The sequence below is a fragment of the Cervus elaphus genome, chromosome 19 (assembly GCF_910594005.1).
Source record: "Cervus elaphus chromosome 19, mCerEla1.1, whole genome shotgun sequence".
Classification (NCBI taxonomy): Eukaryota; Metazoa; Chordata; class Mammalia; order Artiodactyla; family Cervidae; genus Cervus; species Cervus elaphus.
Window position 1 is genome coordinate 106332333 of NC_057833.1, and position 22603 is coordinate 106354935.

The window sequence follows — 22603 nt, forward strand, 5'->3', positions numbered from 1 at the left end:
TCAAGGCTCGAGGGATCCTGAGGTCACTGTAGCAACACGAAAGTGCTCCGTGGACCAAAACTCAACTCGAGATAAGAGGTTAGTACCTGGCTTCGACTCCAGAGGAATACCACCTTACCACAAGCATCTCAAGAGGAGGCTTCTCTCAGCTCTAGGTATGTGAGAGGGACCCTGAGTTTGCGGGCTCAAGAGGAATGGACACCGCGATGCCCTGACTCGAAATAAGGCCGGATATCCCTGCAGTGACTTGAATGCAGGCTCGTCTTGCATCTCCCAAGACTAAAGGATGTCTGAATCCCCTGTGGAGACCACAGAGAAAGACCTAGTTCCCCACCTCATCGCGACCAGAGGCCTCACATCCTTTGAAAACTCCAGAGGTACGCGGAGATCAGTGCCTCCAAAGGAGACGATGCCTGACTCCTCGTGAAACTTGATAGGAGTCCCAGGATTCCTGTGGTACGTGGAAAGGGACCTTTGGTCTCCCGCCTCACTGGAAAGGCATGCCAATTGCCCTGCCAAGCCTCGAGGAGAATCCCGAGTTGTCCCTCGCAACTAGGCAGGAGTCCTCACGTCGCTGAACAAACACGTGGGTGGAAGGGCCATCCCCGTCGTAACTCGAGAATATACCCCAGGTTCCCGCCGCAACTCGAGGAAAACCATGAGACTTCCCCCTCGCTGCGAGATGAGGCCCGATTCCACTGCACTGCGTGCAGAGCAATTCCGTGTTGCACATCACACATGAAAGGAGCCTTGATTTCCTTGATGGCACTCCAGAGAGACCCCAAGAACACTGTTTCAAGGCTAGAGGGAACGTGAGGTCACTGTAGCAACAGGAAAGAGCTCCGTGGACCAAAAATCAACTCGAGATGAGAGGTTAGTCCCTGGCTTCGACTCCAGAGGAATACCACCCTACCACAAGCACCTCAAGAGGAGGCTTCTCTCAGCTCTAGGTATGTGAGAGGGACCCTGAGTTTGCGGCCTCAAGTGGAATGGACACCGCGATGCCCTGACTCGAAATAAGGCCGGATATCCCTGCAGTGACTTGAATGCAGGCTCGTCTTGCATCTCCCAAGACGAAAGGATGTCTGAATCCCCTGTGGAGACCACAGAGAAAGACCTAGTTTCCCACCTCATCGCGACCGGAGGCCTCAAATCCTTTGAAAACTCCAGAGGTACGCGGAGATCACTGCCTCCAAAGGAGACGATGCCTGACTCCTTGTGAAGCTTGTTAGGAGTCCCAGGATGCCTGTGGCACGTGAAAAGGGAACATTGGTTTCCCGCCTCAGCTGAAGAGGCGTCTCAATTGCCCTGTTAAGCCTCGAGGAGAATTCCGAGTTGTCCCTCGCAACTAGGCAGGAGTCCTAACTTGGCTGAACAAACACGTGTGTGGAAGGGCATCCCCGTCGTAACTCGAGAATATACCCCAGGTTCCCGCCGCAACTCGAGAAAAACCATGAGACTTCCGCCTCGCCGCGAGATGAGGCCCGATTCCCCTGCACTGCGTGCAGAGCAATTCCGTGTTGCACCTCACACATGAAAGGAGCCTTGATTTCCTTGATGGCACTCCAGAGAAACCCCAAGAACACTGTTTCAAGGCTAGAGGGATCCTGAGGTCACTGTAGCAACACGAAAGAGCTCCGTGGAACAATCATCAACTCGAGATGAGAGGTTAGTCCCTGGCTTCGACTCCAGAGGAATAACACCTTATCACAAGCACCTCACTAGGAGGCTTCTCTCAGCTCTAGGTATGTGAGAGGGACCCTGATTTTGCGGCCTCAAATGGAATGGACACCGCGATGCCCTGACTCGAAATAAGGCCGGATATCCCTGCAGTGAATTGAATGCAGGCTCGTCTTGCATCTCCCAAGATGAAAGGATGTTTGAATCCCCTGTGGAGACCACAGAGAAAGACCTAGTTCCCCACCTCATCGCGACCGAAGGCCTCAAATCCTTTGAAAACTCCAGAGGTACGCGGAGATCAGTGCCTCCAAAGGAGACGATGCCTGACTCCTCGAGAAACTTGATAGGAGTCCCAGGATTCCTGTGGCACGTGGAAAGGGACACTTCGTCTCCCGCCTCAGCTGGAGAGGCGTCTCAATTGCCCTGCCAAGCCTCGAGGAGAATCCCGAGTTGTCCCTCGCACCTAGGCAGGAGTACTCACTTGGCTGAACACACACGTGTGTGGAAGGGCCTTCCCCGTCGTAACTCGAGAATATACCCCAGGTTCCCGCCGCAACTCGAGAAAAACCATGAGACTTCCCCCTCGCCCCGAGATGAGGCCTGATTCCCCTGCACTGCGTGCAGAGCAATTCCGTGTTGAACATCACACATGAAAGGAGCCTTGATTTCCTTGATGGAACTCCAGAGAAATCCCAAGAACACTGTTTCAAGGCTAGAGGGATCCTGAGGTCACTGTAGCAACACGAAAAAGCTCCGAGAACCAACAATCAACTCGAGATGAGCGGTTAGTTCCTGGCTTCGACTCCATAGGAATAACACCTTACCACAAGCACCTCAAGAGTAGGCTTCTCTCAGCTCTAGGTATGTGAGAGGGACCCTGATTTTGCGGCCTCAAGTGGAGTGGACACCGTGATGCCCTGACTCGAAATAAGGCCGGATATCCCTGCAATGACTTCAATGCAGACTCGTCTTGCATCTCCCAATACGAAAGAATGTCTGAATCCCCTGTGGAAACCACAGAGAAAGACTTAGTTCCCCAACTCATTGTGACCGATAGCCTCACATCCTTTGAGAACTCCAGAGGTACGCGGAGATCAGTGCCTCCAAAGGAGACGATGCCTGACTCCTCGTGAAACTTGATAGGAGTCCCAGAATTCCTGAGGCACGTGGAAAGGGACCCTTGGTCTCCCGCCTCAGCTGGAGATGCGTCCCAATTGCCCTGCCAAGCCTCGAGGAGAATCCCGAGTTGTCCCTCGCAACTAGGCAGGAGTCCTGACGTCGCTGAAGAAACACGTGTGTGGAAGGGCCATCCCCGTCGTAACTCGAGAATATACCCCAGGATCCCGCCGCAACTCGAGAAAAACCATGAGACTTCCCCCTCGCCGCGAGAATGGGCCCGATTCCCCTGCACTGCGTGCAGAGCAATTCCGTGTTGCACATCACACATGAAAGGAGCCTTGATTTCCTTGATGGCACTCCAGAGAAACCCCAAGAACACTGTTTCAAGGCTAGAGGTATCCTGAGGTCACTGTAGCAACACGAAAGATCTTCGTGGACCAAAAATCAACCCGAGATGAGAGATTAGTCCCTGTCTTCGACTCCAGAGGAATACCACCTAACCATAAGCACCTCAAGAGGAGGCTTCTCTCAGCTCTAGGTATGTGAGAGGGACCCTGAGTTTGCGGCCTCAAGAGGAATGGACACCGCGATGCCCTGACTCGAAATAAGGCCGGATATCCCTGCAGTGACTGGAAAGCAGGCTCGTCTTGCATCTCCCAAGACGAAAGGATGTCTGAATCCCCTGTGGAGACCACAGAGAAAGACCTAGTTCCGCACCTCATCGGGACCAGAGGCCTCACATCCTTTGAAAACTCCAGAGGTACACTGAGATCAGTGCCTCCAAAGGAGACGATGCCTGACTCCTCGTGAAACTTGATAGGAGTCCCAGGATTCCTGTGGCACGTGGAAAGGGACCCTTGGTCTCCCGCCTCAGCTGGAGAGGCGTCCCAATTGCCCTGGTCAGCCCTGAGGAGAATCAAGAGTTGTCCCTCGCAACTAGGCAGGAGTCCTGACGTCGCTGAACAAGCACGTGTATGAAAGGGCCATCCCCGTCGCATCTCGAGAATATACCCCAGGTTCCCCCCGCAACTTGAGAATAACCATGAGACTTCCCCCTCGCCGCGAGATGAGGCCCGATTCCCGTGCACTGCGTGCAGAGCAATTCCGTTTTGCACATCACACATGAAAGGAGCCTTGATTTCCTTGATAGAACTCCAGAGAAACCCCAAGAACACTGTTTCATGGCTAGAGGGATCCTGAGGTCACTGTATCAACACGAAAGAGCTCCGTGGGCCAAAAATCAACTCGAGATGAGAGGTTAGTCCCTGGCTTCGACTCCAGAGGAATACCACCTTACCACAAGGACCTCAAGAGCAGGCTTCTCTCAGCTCTAGGTATGTGAGAGGGACCCTGAGTTTGCGGCCTCAAGTGGAATGGACACCGCGATGCCGTGACTCGAAATAAGGCCGGATATCCCTGCAGTGACTTGAATGCAGGCTCGTCTTGCATCTCCCAAGATGAAAGGATGTCTGAATCCCCTGTGGAGACCACAGAGAAAGACCTAGTTCCCCACCTCATCGCGACCGGAGCCCTCACATCCTTTGAAAACTCCAGAGGTACACGGAGATCAGTGCCTCCAAAGGAGACGATGCCTGACTCCTCGTGAAACTTCTTAGGAGTCCCAGGGTTCCTGTGGCACGTGGAAAGGGACCCTTGGTCTCCCGCCTCAGTTGGAGAGGCGTCCCCGTTGCCCTGCCAAGCCTGGAGGAGAATCCCGAGTTGTCCCTTGCAACTAGGCAGGAGTCCTGACGTCGCTGAACAAACACGTGTGAGTAAGGGCCCTCCCCGTCGTAACTCGAGAATATACCCTAGGTTCCCACTGCAACTCGAGAAAAACCAAGAGACTTCCTCCTCGCCGAGAGATGAGGCCCGATTCCCCTGCACTGCGTGCAGAGCAATTCCGTGTTGCACATCACACATGAAAGGAGCCTTGATTTCCTTGATGGCACTCCAGAGAAACCCCAAGAACACTGTTTCAAGGCTAGAAGGATCCTGAGGTCACTGTAGCAACACGAAAGTGCTCCGTGGACCAAGAATCAACTCGAGATGAGAGGTTAGTACCTGGCTTCGACTCCAGAGGAATACCACCTTACCAAAAGCACCTCAAGAGGAGGCTTCTCTCAGCTCTAGGTATGTGAGAGGGACCCTGAGTTTGCGGCCTCAAGTGGAATGGACAACGCGATGCCCTGACTCGAAATCAAGCCGGATATCCCTGCAGTGACTTGAATGCAAGCTCGTCTTGCATCTCCCAAGATGAAAGGATTTCTGAATCCCCTGTGGAGACCACAGAGAAAGACCTAGTTCCCCACCTCATCGCGACCGGAGACCTCACATCCTTTGAAAACTCCAGAGGTACGCGGAGATCAGTGCCTCCAAAGGAGACGATGCCTGACTCCTAGTGAAACTTGATAGGAGTCCCAGGATTCCTGTGGCACGTGGAATGGGACACTTGTTCTCCCGCCTCAGCTGGAGAGGCGTCCCAATTGCCCTGCCAAGCCTCGAGGAGAATCCCGAGTTGTCCCTCACAGCTCGGCAGGAATCCTGACGTCGCTGAACAAACACGTGTGTGGAAGGGCCATCCCCGTCGTAACTCGAGAATATATCCCAGGTTCCCGCTGCAACTCGAGAAAAATCATGAGACTTCTCCCTTGCCGCGAGATTCAGCCCGATTCCCCTGCACTGCGTGCAGAGCAATTCCGTGTTGCCCATGAGACATGAAAGGAGCCTTGATTTCCTTGATGGCACTCCAGAGAAATTGCAAGAACACTGTTTCAAGGCTAGAGGGATCCTGAGGTCACTGTAGCAACACGAAAGAGCTCCGTGGCCCAGAATCAACTCGAGATGAGAGGTTAGTCCCTGGCTTCGACTCCAGAGGAATACCACCTTACCACAAACACCTCAAGAGGAGGCTTCTCTCAGCTCTAGGTATGTGAGAGGGACCCTGAGTTTGCGGCCTCAAGTGGAATGGACACCGTGATGCCCTGACTCGAAATAAGGCCGGATATCCCTGCAGTGACTTGAATGCAGGCTCGTCTTGCATCTCCCAAGACGAAAGGATGTCTGAATCCCCTGTGGAGACCACAGAGAAAGACCTAGTTCCCGACATCATCGCGATCGGAGGCCTCACATCCTTTGAAAACTCCAGAGGTACGCGGAGATCAGTGCCTCCAAAGGAGACGATGCCTGACTCCTCGTGAAACTACTTAGGAGTCCCAGGATTCCTGTGGCACGTGGTAAGGGACTCTTGGTCTCCCGCCTCAGCTGGAGAGGCGTCCCAATTGCCCTGCCAAGCCTCGAGGAGAATCGCGAGTTGTCCCTCGCAACTAGGTAGGAGTCCTGACGTGGCTGAACAAACACGTGTGTGGAAGGGCCATTTCCGTATTACGTCGAGAATATACCCCAGGTTCCCGCCGCAACTCGAGAAAAACCATGAGACTTCCCCCTCGCCGCGAGATAAGGCCCGATTCCCCTGCACTGCGTGCAGAGCAATTCCGTGTTTCACATCACACATGAAAGGAGCGTTGATGACCTTGATGGCACTCCAGAGAAACCCCAAGAACACTGTTTCAAGGCTAGAGGGATCCTGAGGTCACTGTAGCAACACGAAAGAGCTCCGTGGAACATAAATTAACTCGAGATGAGAGGTTAGTCCCTGGCTTCGACTCCAGAGGAATACCAACTTACCACAAGCACCTCAAGAGGAGGCTTCTCCCAGATCTAGGTATGTGAGAGGGACCCTGAGTTTGCGGCCTCAAGTGGAATGGACACCGCGATGCCCTGACTCGAAATCATGCCGCATATCCCTGCAGTGACTTGAATACAGGCCTGTCTTCCATCTCCCAAGACGGAAGACTGGCTGAATCCCCTGTGGAGGCCACAGAAAAAGACGTAGGTCCCCACCTCATCGCGACCATATGCCTCACATCCTTTGAAAACTCCAGAGGTACGCGGAAATCAGTGCGTCCAAAGGAGACGATGCCTGACTCCTCGTGAAACTTGATAGGAGTCCCAGGATTCCTGTGGCACGTGGAAATGGACCCTTGGTCTCCCGCCTCAGCTGGAGAGTCGTCCCAATTGCCCTGCCAAGCCTCAAGGAGAATCCCGAGTTGTCCCTCGCAACTAGGCAGGAGTCCTGACGTCGCTGAAAAAACACGTGTGAGGAAGGACCATCCCCGTCGTAACTGGAGAATATACCCCAGGTTCCCACCGCAACTCGAGAAAAACCATGAGACTTCCCCCTCGCCGTAAAATGAGACCCGATACCCGGCTCTGCGTGCAGAGCAATTCCGTGCTGCACATCACACATGAAAGGAGCCTTGATTTTCTTGATGGCACTCCAGAGAAACCCCAGGAACACTGTTTCAAGGCTAGAAGGATCCTGAGGTCACTTTAGCAACACGAAAGAGCTCCGTGGACCAAGAATCAACTCGAGATGAGAGGTTAGTCCCTGGCTTCGACTCCAGAGGAATACCACCTTACCACAAGCACCTCAAGAGGAGGCTTCTCTCAGCTCTAGGTATGTGAGAGGGACCCTAATTTTGCGGCTTCAAGTGGAATGGACACTGCGATGCCCTGACGGGAAATAAGGCCGTATATCCCTGCAGTGACTTGAATGCAGGCTCGTCTTGCATCTCCCAAGACGAAAGGATGTCTGAATCCCCTGTGGAGACCACAGAGAAAGTCCTAGTTCCCCACCTCATGGTGACCGGAGGCCTCACATCCTTCGAAAACTCCAGAGGTACGCGGAGATCAGTGCCTCCAAAGGAGACGATGCCTGACTCCTCGTGAAACTTGATAGGAGTCCCAGGATTCCTGTGACACGTGAAAAGGGACACTTGGTCTCCCGCCTCAGCTGGAGGGGCGTCCCAATTGCCCTGCCAAGCCTCGAGGAGAATCCCAAGTTGTCCCTCGCAACTAGGCAGGAGTCCTGACGTCGCTGAACAAACACGTGTGTGGAAGGGCCATCCCCGTCGTAACTCGAGAATATACCCCAGATTCCCGCCGCAACTCGAGAAAAACCATGAGACTTCCCCCTCGCCGCGAGATGAGGCCAGATTCCCCTGCAGTGCGTGCAGAGCAATTCCGTGTTGCACATCACACATGAAAGGAGCCTTGATTTCCTTGATGGCACTCCAGAGAAACCCCAAGAACACTGTTTCAAGGCTCGAGGGATCCTGAGGTCACTGTAGCAACACGAAAGAGCTCCGTGGACCAAAAAACAACTCGAGATGAGAGTTTAGAACCTGGCTTCGATTCCAGAGGAATACCACCTTACCACAAGCACCTCAAGAGGAGGCTTCTCTCAGCTCTAGGTATGTGAGAGGGACCCTGAGTTTGCGGCCTCAACTGGAATGGACACCGCGATGCCGTGACTCGAAATAAGGCCGGATATCCCTGCAGTGACTTGAATGCAGGCTCGTCTTGCATCTCCCAAAACGAAAGGATGTCTGAATCCCCTGTGGAGACCACAGAGAAAGACCTAGTTCCCCACCTCATCGCGACCGGAGGCCTCACATCCTTTGAAAACTCCAGAGGTACGCGGAGATCAGTGCCTCCAAAGGAGATGATGTGTGACTCCTCGTGAAACTTGATAGGAGTCCCAGGATTCCTGTGGCACGTGGAAAGGGCCCCTTGGTCTCCCGCCTCAGCTGGAGAGGCTTCCCACTTGCCCTGCCAACCCTCGAGGAGAATCCTGAGTTGTCCCTCGCAACTAGGCAGGAGTCCTGACGTCGCTGAACAAACACGTGTGTGGAAGCGCCATCCTCGTCGTGACACGAGAATATACCCCAGGTTCCCGCCGCAACTCGAGGAAAACCATGAGACTTCCCCCTCGCCGCGAGATGAGGCCCGGTTCCCCTGCACTGCGTGCAGACCAATTCCGTGTTGCACATCACACATGAAAGGAGCCTTGATTTCCTTAATGGCACTCCAGAGAAACCCCAAGAACACTGTTTCAAGTCTAGAGTGATCCTGAGGTCACTGTAGCAACACGAAAGAGCTCCGTGGACCAAGAATCAACTCGAGAAGAGAGGTTAGTCCCTGGCTTCGACTCCAGAGGATTACCACCTTACCAAAAGCACCTCAAGAGGAGGCTTATCTCAGATCTAGGTATGTGAGAGGGACCCTGAGTTTTCGGCCTCAAGTGGATTGGACACCGCGATGCCCTGACTCGAAATAAGGCCGGATATGTCTGCAGTGACTTGAATGCAGGCACGTCTTGCATCTCCCATGACGAAAGGAAGGCTGAATCCCCTGTGCAGGCCACAGAGAAAGAACTAGGTCCCCACCTCTTCGCGACCGAATGCCTCACATCCTTTGAAAACTCCCGAGGTATGTGGAGATCAGTGCCTCCAAAGGAGACGATGCGTGACTCCTCGTGAAACTTGATAGGAGTACAGGATTCCTGTGGCACGTGGAAAGGGACCCTTGGTCTCCCACCTCAGCTGGAGAGGCGTCCCAATTGCCCTGGTCAGCCCTGAGGAGAATCAAGAGTTGTCCCTCGCAACTAGGCAGGAGTCCTGACGTCGCTGAACAAGCACGTGTATGAAAGGGCCATCCCCGTCGCATCTCGAGAATATACCCCAGGTTCCCCCCGCAACTCGAGAATAACCATGAGACTTCCCCCTCGCCGCGAGATGAGGCCCGATTCCCGTGCACTGCGTGCAGAGCAATTCCGTGTTGCACATCACACATGAAAGGAGCCTTGATTTCCTTGATGGCACTCCAGAGAAACCCCAAGAACACTGTTTCAAGGCTAGAAGGATCCTGAGGTCACTGTAGCAACACGAAAGTGCTCCGTGGACCAAGAATCAACTCGAGATGAGAGGTTAGTACCTGGCTTCGACTCCAGAGGAATACCACCTTACCACAAGCACCTCAAGAGGAGGCTTCTCTCAGCTCTAGGTATGTGAGAGGGACCCTGAGTTTGCGGCCTCAAGTGGAATGGACAACGCGATGCCCTGACTCGAAATCAAGCCGGATATCCCTGAGGTGACTTGAATGCAGGCTTGTCTTGCATCTCCCAAGATGAAAGGATTTCTGAATCCCCTGTGGAGACCACAGAGAAAGACCTAGTTCCCCACCTCATCGCGACCGGAGACCTCACATCCTTTGAAAACTCCACAGGTACGCGGAGATCAGTGCCTCCAAAGGAGACGATGCCTGACTCCTAGTGAAACTTGATAGGAGTCCCAGGATTCCTGTGGCACGTGGAATGGGACACTTGTTCTCCCGCCTCAGCTGGAGAGGCGTCCCAATTGCCCTGCCAAGCCTCGAGGAGAATCCCTAGTTGTCCCTCACAGCTAGGCAGGAATCCTGACGTCGCTGAACAAACACGTGTGTGGAAGGGCCATCCCCGTCATAACTCGAGAATATATCCCAGGTTCCCGCTGCAACTCGAGAAAAATCATGAGACTTCTCCCTTGCCGCGAGATTCAGCCCGATTCCCCTGCACTGCGTGCAGAGCAATTCCGTGTTGCCCATGAGACATGAAAGGAGCCTTGATTTCCTTGATGGCACTCCAGAGAAATTGCAAGAACACTGTTTCAAGGCTAGAGGGATCCTGAGGTCACTGTAGCAACACGAAAGAGCTCCGTGGCCCAAAATCAACTCGAGATGAGAGGTTGGTCCCTGGCTTCGACTCCAGAGGAATACCACCTTACCACAAGCACCTCAAGAGGAGGCTTCTCTCAGCTATAGGTATGTGAGAGGGACCCTGAGTTTGCGGCCTCAAGTGGAATGGACACCGTGATGCCCTGACTCGAAATAAGGCCGGATATCCCTGCAGTGACTTGAATGCAGGCTCGTCTTGCATCTCCCAAGACGAAAGGATGTCTGAATCCCCTGTGGAGACCACAGAGAAAGACCTAGTTCCCGACCTCATCGCGATCGGAGGCCTCACATCCTTTGAAAACTCCAGAGGTACGCGGAGATCAGTGCCTCCAAAGGAGACGATGCCTGACTCCTCGTGAAACTTGATAGGAGTCCCAGGATTCCTGTGACACGTGGAAAGGGACACTTGGTCTCCCGCCTCAGCTGGAGGGGCGTCCCAATTGCCCTGCCAAGCCTCGAGGAGAATCCCGAGTTGTCCCTCGCAACTAGGCAGGAGTCCTGACGTCGCTGAACAAACACGTGTGTGGAAGGGCCATCCCCGTCGTAACTCGAGAATATACCCCAGGTTCCCGCCGCAACTCGAGAAAAACCATGAGACTTCCCCCTCGCCGCGAGATGAGGCCAGATTCCCCTGCAGTGCGTGCAGAGCAATTCCGTGTTGCACATCACACATGAAAGGAGCCTTGATTTCCTTGATGGCACTCCAGAGAAACCCCAAGAACACTGTTTCAAGGCTCGAGGGATCCTGAGGTCACTGTAGCAACACGAAAGAGCTCCGTGGACCAAAAAACAACTCGAGATGAGAGGTTAGAACCTGGCTTCGATTCCAGAGGAATACCACCTTACCACAAGCACCTCAAGAGGAGGCTTCTCTCAGCTCTAGGTATGTGAGAGGGACCCTGAGTTTGCGGCCTCAACTGGAATGGACACCGCGATGCCCTGCCTTGAAATAAGGCCGGATATCCCTGAAGTGACTTGAATGCAGGCTCGTCTTGCATCTCCCAAGACGAAAGGATGTCTGAATCCCCTGTGGAGACCACAGAGAAAGACCTAATTCCCCACCTCATCGCGACCGGAGGCCTCACATCCTTTGAAAACTCCAGAGGTACGCGGAGATCAGTGCCTCCAAAGGAGATGATGTGTGACTCCTCGTGAAACTTGATAGGAGTCCCAGGATTCCTGTGGCACGTGGAAAGGGACCCTTGGTCTCCCGCCTCAGCTGGAGAGGCTTCCCACTTGCCCTGCCAACCCTCGAGGAGAATCCCGAGTTGTCCCTCGCAACTAGGCAGGAGTCCTGACGTCGCTGAACAAACACGTGTGTGGAAGCGCCATCCTCGTCGTGACACGAGAATATACCCAAGGTTCCCACCGCAACTCGAGGACAACCATGAGACTTCCCCCTCGCCGCGAGATGAGGCCCGGTTCCCCTGCACTGCGTGCAGACCAATTCCGTGTTGCACATCACACATGAAAGGAGCCTTGATTTCCTTAATGGCACTCCAGAGAAACTCCAAGAACACTGTTTCAAGGCTAGAGGGATCCTGAGGTCACTGTAGCAACACGAAAGAGCTCCGTGGACCAAGAATCAACTCGAGAAGAGAGGTTAGTCCCTGGCTTCGACTCCAGAGGATTACCACCTTACCACAAGCACCTCAAGAGGAGGCTTATCTCAGATCTAGGTATGTGAGAGGGACCCTGAGTTTTCGGCCTCAAGTGGATTGGACACCGCGATGCCCTGACTCGAAATAAGGCCGGATATCTCTGCAGTGACTTGAATGCAGGCACGTCTTGCATCTCCCAAGACGAAAGGAAGGCTGAATCCCCTGTGCAGGCCACAGAGAAAGACCTAGTTCCCCACCTCATCGCGACCGGAGGCCTCACATCGTTTGAAAACTCCCGAGGTATGTGGAGATCAGTGCCTCCAAAGGAGACGATGCCTGACTCCTCGTGAAACTTGATAGGAGTCACAGGATTCCTGTGGCACGTGGAAAGGGACCCTTGGTCTCCCACCTCAGCTGGAGAAGCGTCCCAATTGCCCTGGTCAGCCCTGAGGAGAATCAAGAGTTGTCCCTCGCAACTAGGCAGGAGTCCTGACGTCGCTGAACAAGCACGTGTATGAAAGGGCCATCCCCGTCGCATCTCGAGAATATACCCCAGGTTCCCCCCGCAACTCGAGAATAACCATGAGACTTCCCCCTCGCCGCGAGATGAGGCCCGATTCCCGTGCACTGCGTGCAGAGCAATTCCGTGTTGCACATCACACATGAAAGGAGCCTTGATTTCCTTGATAGAACTCCAGAGAAACCCCAAGAACACTGTTTCATGGCTAGAGGGACCCTGAGGTCACTGTAGCAACACGAAAGAGCTCCGTGGGCCAAAAATCAACTCGAGATGAGAGGTTAGTCCCTGGCTTCGACTCCAGAGGAATACCACCTTACCACAAGGACCTCAAGAGCAGGCTTCTCTCAGCTCTAGGTATGTGAGAGGGACCCTGAGTTTGCGGCCTCAAGTGGAATGGACACCGCGATGCCGTGACTCGAAATAAGGCCGGATATCCCTGCAGTGACTTGAATGCAGGCTCGTCTTGCATCTCCCAAGATGAAAGGATGTCTGAATCCCCTGTGGAGACCACAGAGAAAGACCTAGTTCCCCACCTCATCGCGACCGGAGGCCTCACATCCTTTGAAAACTCCAGAGGTACACGGAGATCAGTGCCTCCAAAGGAGACGATGCCTGACTCCTCTTGAAACTTCTTAGGAGTCCCAGGGTTCCTGTGGCACGTGGAAAGGGACCCTTGGTCTCCCGCCTCAGTTGGAGAGGCGTCCCAATTGCCCTGCCAAGCCTCGAGGAGAATCCCGAGTTGTCCCTTGCAACTAGGCAGGAGTCCTGACGTCGCTGAACAAACACGTGTGAGTAAGGGCCCTCCCCGTCGTAACTCGAGAATATACCCTAGGTTCCCACTGCAACTCGAGAAAAACCAAGAGTCTTCCTCCTCGCCGAGAGATGAGGCCCAATTCCCCTGCACTGCGTGCAGAGCAATTCCGTGTTGCACATCACACATGAAAGGAGCCTTGATTTCCTTGATGGCACTCCAGAGAAACCCCAAGAACACTGTTTCAAGGCTAGAAGGATCCTGAGGTCACTGTAGCAACACGAAAGTGCTCCGTGGACCAAGAATCAACTCGAGATGAGAGGTTAGTACCTGGCTTCGACTCCAGAGGAATACCACCTTACCACAAGCACCTCAAGAGGAGGCTTCTCTCAGCTCTAGGTATGTGAGAGGGACCCTGAGTTTGCGGCCTCAAGTGGAATGGACAACGCGATGCCCTGACTCGAAATCAAGCCGGATATCCCTGAGGTGACTTGAATGCAGGCTCGTCTTGCATCTCCCAAGATGAAAGGATTTCTGAATCCCCTGTGGAGACCACAGAGAAAGACCTAGTTCCCCACCTCATCGCGACCGGAGACCTCACATCCTTTGAAAACTCCAGAGGTACGCGGAGATCAGTGCCTCCAAAGGAGACGATGCCTGACTCCTAGTGAAACTTGATAGGAGTCCCAGGATTCCTGTGGCACGTGGAATGGGACACTTGGTCTCCCGCCTCAGCTGGAGAGGCGTCCCAATTGCCCTGCCAAGCCTCGAGGAGAATCCCGAGTTGTCCCTCACAGCTAGGCAGGAATCCTGACGTCGCTGAACAAACACGTGTGTGGAAGGGCCATCCCCGTCATAACTCGAGAATATATCCCAGGTTCCCGCTGCAACTCGAGAAAAATCATGAGACTTCTCCCTTGCCGCGAGATTCAGCCCGATTCCCCTGCACTGCGTGCAGAGCAATTCCGTGTTGCCCATGAGACATGAAAGGAGCCTAGATTTCCTTGATGGCACTCCAGAGAAATTGCAAGAACACTGTTTCAAGGCTAGAGGGATCCTGAGGTCACTGTAGCAACACGAAAGAGCTCCGTGGCCCAAAATCAACTCGAGATGAGAGGTTAGTCCCTGGCTTCGACTCCAGAGGAATACCACCTTACCACAAGCACCTCAAGAGGAGGCTTCTCTCAGCTATAGGTATGTGAGTGGGACCCTGAGTTTGCGGCCTCAAGTGGAATGGACACCGTGATGCCCTGACTCGAAATAAGGCCGGATATCCCTGCAGTGACTTGAATGCAGGCTCGTCTTGCATCTCCCAAGACGAAAGGATGTCTGAATCCCCTGTGGAGACCACAGAGAAAGACCTAGTTCCCGACCTCATCGCGATCGGAGGCCTCACATCCTTTGAAAACTCCAGAGGTACGCGGAGATCAGTGCCTCCAAAGGAGACGATGCCTGACTCCTCGTGAAACTACTTAGGAGTCCCAGGATTCTTGTGGCACGTGGTAAGGGACTCTTGGTCTCCCGCCTCAGCTGGAGAGGCGTCCCAATTGCCCTGCCAAGCCTCGAGGAGAATCCCGAATTGTCCCTTGCAACTAGGCAGGAGTCCTAACGTCGCTGAACAAACACGTGTGAGGAAGGGCCATCCCCGTCGTAACTCGAGAATATACCCCAGGTTCCCGCCGCAACTCGAGAAAAACCATGAGACTTCCCCCTCGCCGCGAGATGAGGCCCGATTCCCCTGCACTGCGTGCAGAGCAATTCCGTGTTGCACAACACACATGAAAGGAGCCTTGATTTCCTTGATGGCACTCCAGAGAAAACCCAAGAACACTGTTTCAAGGCTAGAAGGATCCTGAGGTCACTGTAGCAACAGGAAAGAGCTCCGTGGACCACAAATCAATTCGAGATGAGAGCTTAGTCCCTGGCTTCCACTCCAGAGGAATACCACCTTACCACAAGCACCTCAAGAGGAGGCTTCTCTCAGCTCTAGGTATGTGAGAGGGACCCGGAGTTTGTGGCCTCAAGTGGAATGGACACCGCGATGCCCTGACTCGAAAAAAGGCTGGATATCCCTGAGGTGACTTGAATGCAGGCTCGTCTTGCATCTCCCAAGACGAAAGGATGTCTGAATCCCCTGTGGAGACGACAAAGAAAGACCTAGTTCCCCAACTCATCGCGACCGGAGACCTCACATCCTTTGAAAACTCCAGAGGTACGCGGAGATCAGTGCCTCCAAAGAAGACGATGCCTGACTCCTCCTGAAACTTGATAGGAGTCCCAGGATTCCTGTGGCACGTGGAAAGGGACCCTTGGTATCCCGCCACAGCTGGAGAGGCGTCCCAATGGCGCTGCCAAGCCTCGAGGAGAATCGCGAGTTGTCCCTCGCAACTAGGTAGGAGTCCTGACGTGGCTGAACAAACACGTGTGTGGAAGGGCCATTTCCGTCGTACCTCGAGAATATCCCCCAGGTTCCCGCCGCAACTCGAGAAAAACCATGAGACTTCCCCCTCGCCGCGAGATGAGGCCCGATTCCCCTGCACTGCGTGCAGAGCAATTCCGTGTTTCACATCACACATGAAAGGAGCGTTGATTACCTTGATGGCACTCCAGAGAAACCCCAAGAACACTGTTTCAAGGCTAGAGGGATCCTGAGGTCACTGTAGCAACACGAAAGAGCTCCGTGGAACATAAATTAACTCGAGATGAGAGGTTAGTCCCTGGCTTCGACTCCAGAGGAATACCAACTTACCACAAGCACCTCAAGAGGAGGCTTCTCCCAGATCTAGGTATGTGAGAGGGACCCTGAGTTTGCGGCCGCAAGTGGAATGGACACCGCGATGCCCTGACTCGAAATCATGCCGCATATCCCTGCAGTGACTTGAATGCCGGCCTGTCTTCCATCTCCCAAGACGGAAGACTGGCTGAATCCCCTGTGGAGGCCACAGAGAAAGACGTAGGTCCCCACCTCATAGCGACCATATGCCTCACATCCTTTGAAAACTCCAGAGCTAACTGGAAATCAGTGCATGCAAAGGAGACGATGCCTGACTCCTCCTGAAACTTGATAGGAGTCCCAGGATTCCTGTGGCACGTGGAAAGGGACCCTTGGTCTCCCGCCTCAGCTGGAGAGTTGTCCCAATTGCCCTGCCAAGCCTCAAGGAGAATCCCGAGTTGTCCCTCGCAACTAGGCAGGAGTTCTGACGTTGCTGAAAAAACACGTGTGAGGAAGGACCCTCCCCGTCGTAACTCGAGAATATACCCCAGGTTCCCACCGCAACTCGAGAAAAACCATGAGACTTCCCCCTCGCCGTAAAATGAGACCCGATACCCGGCTCTGCGTGCAGAGCAATTCCGTGCTGCACATCACACATGAAAGGAGCCTTGATTTTCTTGATGGCACTCCAGAGAAACCCCAAGAACACTGTTTCAAGGCTAGAAGGATCCTGAGGTCACTGTAGCAACACGAAAGTGCTCCGTGGACCAAGAATCAACTCGAGATGAGAGGTTAGTCCCTGGCTTCGACTCCAGAGGAATACCACCTTACCACAAGCACCTCAAGAGGAGGCTTCTCTCAGCTCTAGGTATGTGAGAGGGACCCTAATTTTGCGGCTTCAAGTGGAATGGACACAGCGATGCCCTGACGGGAAATAAGGCCGGATATCCCTGCAGTGACTTGAATGCAGGCTCGTCTTGCATCTCCCAGGATGAAAGGATGTCTGAATCCCCTGTGGAGACCACAGAGAAAGACCTAGTTCCCCACCTCATGGTGACCGGAGGCCTCACATCCTTTGAAAATTCCAGAGGTACGCGGAGATCAGTGCCTCCAAAGGAGACGATGCCTGACTCCTCGTGAAACTTGATAGGAGTCCCAGGATTCCGGTGACACGTGGAAAGGGACACTTGGTCTCCCGCCTCAGCTGGAGGGGCGTCCCAATTGCCCTGCCAAGCCTCGAGGAGAATCCCGAGTTGTCCCTCGCAACTAGGCAGGAGTCCTGACGTCGCTGAACAAACACGTGTGTGGAAGGGCTATCCCAGTCGTAACTCGAGAACATACCCCAGGTTCCCGCCGCAACTCGAGAAAAACCATGAGACTTCCGCCTCGCCGCGAGATGAGGCCAGATTCCCCTGCAGTGCGTGCAGAGCAATTCCGTGTTGCACATCACACATGAAAGGAGCCTTGATATCCTTGATGGCACTCCAGAGAATCCCCAAGAACACTGTTTCAAGGCTCGAGGGATCCTGAGGTCACTGTAGCAACACGAAAGAGCTCCGTGGACCAAAAAACAACTCGAGATGAGAGCTTAGAACCTGGCTTCGATTCCAGAGGAATACCACCTTACCACAAGCACCTCAAGAGGAGGCTTCTCTCAGCTCTAGGTATGTGAGAGGGACCCTGAGTTTGCGGCCTCAAGTGGAATGGACACCGTGATGCCCTGACTCGAAATAAGGCCGGATATCCCTGCAGTGACTTGAATGCAGGCTCGTCTTGCATCTCCTAAGACGAAAAGATGTCTGAATCCCCTGAGGAGGCCACAGAGAAAGACCTAGTTTCCCACCTCATCGCGACCGGAGGCCTCACATCCTTTGAAAACTCCAGAGGTACGCGGAGATCAGTGCCTCCAAAGGAGATGATGTGTGACTCCTCGTGAAACTTGATAGGAGTCCCAGGATTCCTGTGGCACGTGGAAAGGGACCCTTGGTCTCCCGCCTCAGCTGGAGAGGCTTCCCACTTGCCCTGCCAAGCCTCGAGGAGAATCGCGAGTTGTCCCTCGCAACTAGGCAGGAGTCCTGACGTCGCTGAACAAACACGTGGGTGGACGGGCCATCCTCGTCGTGACACGAGAATATACACCAGGTTCCCGCCGCAACTCGAGGAAAACCATGAGACTTCCCCCTGGCCGCGAGATGAGGCCAGGTTCCCATGCACTGCATGCAGACCAATTCCGTGTTGCACATCACACATGAAAGGAGCCTTGATTTCCTTAATGGCACTCCAGAGAAACCCCAAGAACACTGTTTCAAGGCTAGAGTGATCCTGAGGTCACTGTAGCAACACGAAAGAGCTCCGTGGACCAAGAATCAACTCGAGAAGAGAGGTTAGTCCCTGGCTTCGACTCCAGAGGATTACCACCTTACCACAAGCACCTCAAGAGGAGGCTTATCTCAGATCTAGGTATGTGAGAGGGACCCTGAGTTTTCGGCCTCAAGTGGATTGGACACCGCGATGCCCTGACTCGAAATAAGGCCGGATATCTCTGCAGCGACTTGAATGCAGGCACGTCTTGCATCTCCCACGACGAAAGGAAGGCTGAATCCCCTGTGCAGGCCACAGAGAAAGAACTAGGTCCCCACCTCTTCGCGACCGAATGCCTCACATCCTTTGAAAACTCCCGAGGTATGTGGAGATCAGTGCCTCCAAAGGAGACGATACGTGACTCCTCGTGAAACTTGATAGGAGTCACAGGATTCCTGTGGCACGTGGAAAGGGACCCTTGGTCTCCCACCTCAGCTGGAGAGGCGTCCCAATTGCCCTGGTCAGCCCTGAGGAGAATCAAGAGTTGTCCCTCGCAACTAGGCAGGAGTCCTGACGTCGCTGAACAAGCACGTGTATGAAAGGGCCATCCCCGTCGCATCTTGAGAATATACCCCAGGTTCCCCCCGCAACTCGAGAATAACCATGAGACTTCCCCCTCGCCGCGAGATGAGGCCCGATTCCCGTGCACTGCGTGCAGAGCAATTCCGTTTTGCACATCACACATGAAAGGAGCCTTGATTTCCTTGATAGAACTCCAGAGAAACCCCAAGAACACTGTTTCATGGCTAGAGGGACCCTGAGGTCACTGTAGCAACACGAAAGAGCTCCGTGGGCCAAAAATCAACTCGAGATGAGAGGTTAGTCCCTGGCTTCGACTCCAGAGGAATACCACCTTACCACAAGGACCTCAAGAGCAGGCTTCTCTCAGCTCTAGGTATGTGAGAGGGACCCTGAGTTTGCGGCCTCAAGTGGAATGGACACCGCGATGCCGTGACTCGAAATAAGGCCGGATATCCCTGCAGTGACTTGAATGCAGGCTCGTCTTGCATCTCCCAAGATGAAAGGATGTCTGAATCCCCTGTGGAGACCACAGAGAAAGACCTAGTTCCCCACCTCATCGCGACCGGAGGCCTCACATCCTTTGAAAACTCCAGAGGTACACGGAGATCAGTGCCTCCAAAGGAGACGATGCCTGACTCCTCGTGAAACTTCTTAGGAGTCCCAGGGTTCCTGTGGCACGTGGAAAGGGACCCTTGGTCTCCCGCCTCAGTTGGAGAGGCGTCCCAATTGCCCTGCCAAGCCTCGAGGAGAATCCCGAGTTGTCCCTTGCAACTAGGCAGGAGTCCTGACGTCGCTGAACAAACACGTGTGAGTAAGGGCCCTCCCCGTCGTAACTCGAGAATATACCCTAGGTTCCCACTGCAACTCGAGAAAAACCAAGAGACTTCCTCCTCGCCGAGAGATGAGGCCCGATTCCCCTGCACTGCATGCAGAGCAATTCCGTGTTGCACATCACACATGAAAGGAGCCTTGATTTCCTTGATGGCACTCCAGAGAAAACCCAAGAACACTGTTTCAAGGCTAGAAGGATCCTGAGGTCACTGTAGCAACACGAAAGTGCTCCGTGGACCAAGAATCAACTCGAGATGAGAGGTTAGTACCTGGCTTCGACTCCAGAGGAATACCACCTTACCACAAGCACCTCAAGAGGAGGCTTCTCTCAGCTCTAGGTATGTGAGAGGGACCCTGAGTTTGCGGCCTCAAGTGGAATGGACAACGCGATGCCCTGACTCGAAATCAAGCCGGATATCCCTGAGGTGACTTGAATGCAGGCTCGTCTTGCATCTCCCAAGATGAAAGGATTTCTGAATCCCCTGTGGAGACCACAGAGAAAGACCTAGTTCCCCACCTCATCGCGACCGGAGACCTCACATCCTTTGAAAACTCCAGAGGTACGCGGAGATCAGTGCCTCCAAAGGAGACGATGCCTGACTCCTAGTGAAACTTGATAGGAGTCCCAGGATTCCTGTGGCACGTGGAATGGGACACTTGGTCTCCCGCCTCAGCTGGAGAGGCGTCCCAATTGCCCTGCCAAGCCTCGAGGAGAATCCCTAGTTGTCCCTCACAGCTAGGCAGGAATCCTGACGTCGCTGAACAAACACGTGTGTGGAAGGGCCATCCCCGTCATAACTCGAGAATATATCCCAGGTTCCCGCTGCAACTCGAGAAAAATCATGAGACTTCTCCCTTGCCGCGAGATTCAGCCCGATTCCCCTGCACTGCGTGCAGAGCAATTCCGTGTTGCCCATGAGACATGAAAGGAGCCTTGATTTCCTTGATGGCACTCCAGAGAAATTGCAAGAACACTGTTTCAAGGCTAGAGGGATCCTGAGGTCACTGTAGCAACACGAAAGAGCTCCGTGGCCCAAAATCAACTCGAGATGAGAGGTTAGTCCCTGGCTTCGACTCCAGAGGAATACCACCTTACCACAAGCACCTCAAGAGGAGGCTTCTCTCAGCTATAGGTATGTGAGAGGGACCCTGAGTTTGCGGCCTCAAGTGGAATGGACACCGTGATGCCCTGACTCGAAATAAGGCCGGATATCCCTGCAGTGACTTGAATGCAGGCTCGTCTTGCATCTCCCAAGACGAAAGGATGTCTGAATCCCCTGTGGAGACCACAGAGAAAGACCTAGTTCCCGACCTCATCGCGATCGGAGGCCTCACATCCTTTGAAAACTCCAGAGGTACGCGGAGATCAGTGCCTCCAAAGGAGACGATGCCTGACTCCTCGTGAAACTTCTTAGGAGTCCCAGGATTCCTGTGGCACGTGGTAAGGGACTCTTGGTCTCCCGCCTCAGCTGGAGAGGGGTCCCAATTGCCCTGCCAAGCCTCGAGGAGAATCCCGAATTGTCCCTTGCAACTAGGCAGGAGTCCTAACGTCGCTGAACAAACACGTGTGAGGAAGGGCCATCCCCGTCGTAACTCGAGAATATACCCCAGGTTCCCGCCGCAACTCCAGAAAAACCATGAGACTTCCCCCTCGCCGCGAGATGAGGCCCGATTCCCCTGCACTGCGTGCAGAGCAATTCCGTGTTGCACATCACACATGAAAGGAGCCTTGATTTCCTTGGTGGCACTCCAGAGAAACCCCAAGAACACTGTTTCAAGGCTAGAGGGATCCTGAGGTCACTGTAGCCACACAAAAGAGCTCCATGGATGAAAAATCAACTCGATTTGAGAGGATAGTCCCTGGCTTCGACTCCAGAGGAATACCACCTTACCACAAGCACCTCAAGAGGAGGCTTCTCTCAGCTCTAGGTATGTGACAGGGACCCTGAGTTTGCGGCCTCAAGTGGAATGGACACCGCGATGCCCTGGCTCGAAATAAGGCCGGATATCCCTGCAGTGACTTGAATGCAGGCTCCTCTTGGATCGCCCAAGACGAAAGGATGTCTGAATCCCCTGTGGAGACCACAGAGAAAGACCTAGTTCCCCACCTCATCGCGACCGGAGGCCTCACATCCTTTGAAAACTCCAGAGGTACACGGAGATCAGTGCCTCCAAAGGAGACGATGCCTGACTCCTCGTGAAACTTGATAGGAGTCCCAGGATTCCTGAGGCACGTGGAAAGGGACCCTTGGTCTCCCGCCTCAGCTGGAGAGGCGTCCCAATTGCCCTGCCAAGCCTCGAGGAGAATCCCGAGTTGTCCCTCGCAACTAAGCAGGAGTCCTGACGTCGCTGAACAAACACGTGTGTGGAAGATCCATCCCCGTCTTAACTCGAGAATATACCCCAGGTTCCCGCCGCAACACGAGAAAAACCATGAGACTTCCCCCTCGCCGCGAGATGAGGCCCGATTCCCCTGCACTGCGTGCAGAGCAATTCCGTGTTGCACATCACACATGAAAGGAGCCTTGATTTCCTTGATGGCCCTCCAGAGAATCCCCAAGAACACTGTTTCAAGGCTAGAGGGATCCTGAGGTCACTGTAGCAACACGAAAGAGCTCCGTAGACCAAAAATCAACTCGAGATGAGAGGTTATTCCCTGGCTTCGACTCCAGAGGAATACCACTTTACCACAAGCACCTCAAGAGGAGGTTTCTCTCAGCTCTAGGTATGTGAGAGGGACCCTAATTTTGCGGCCTCAAGTGGAATGGACACTGCAATGCCCTGACTCGAAATAAGGCCGAATGTCCCTGCAGTGACTTGAATGCAGGTTCTTCTTGCATCTCCCAAGATGAAAGGATGTGTGAATCCCCTGTGGAGACCACAGAGGAAGACCT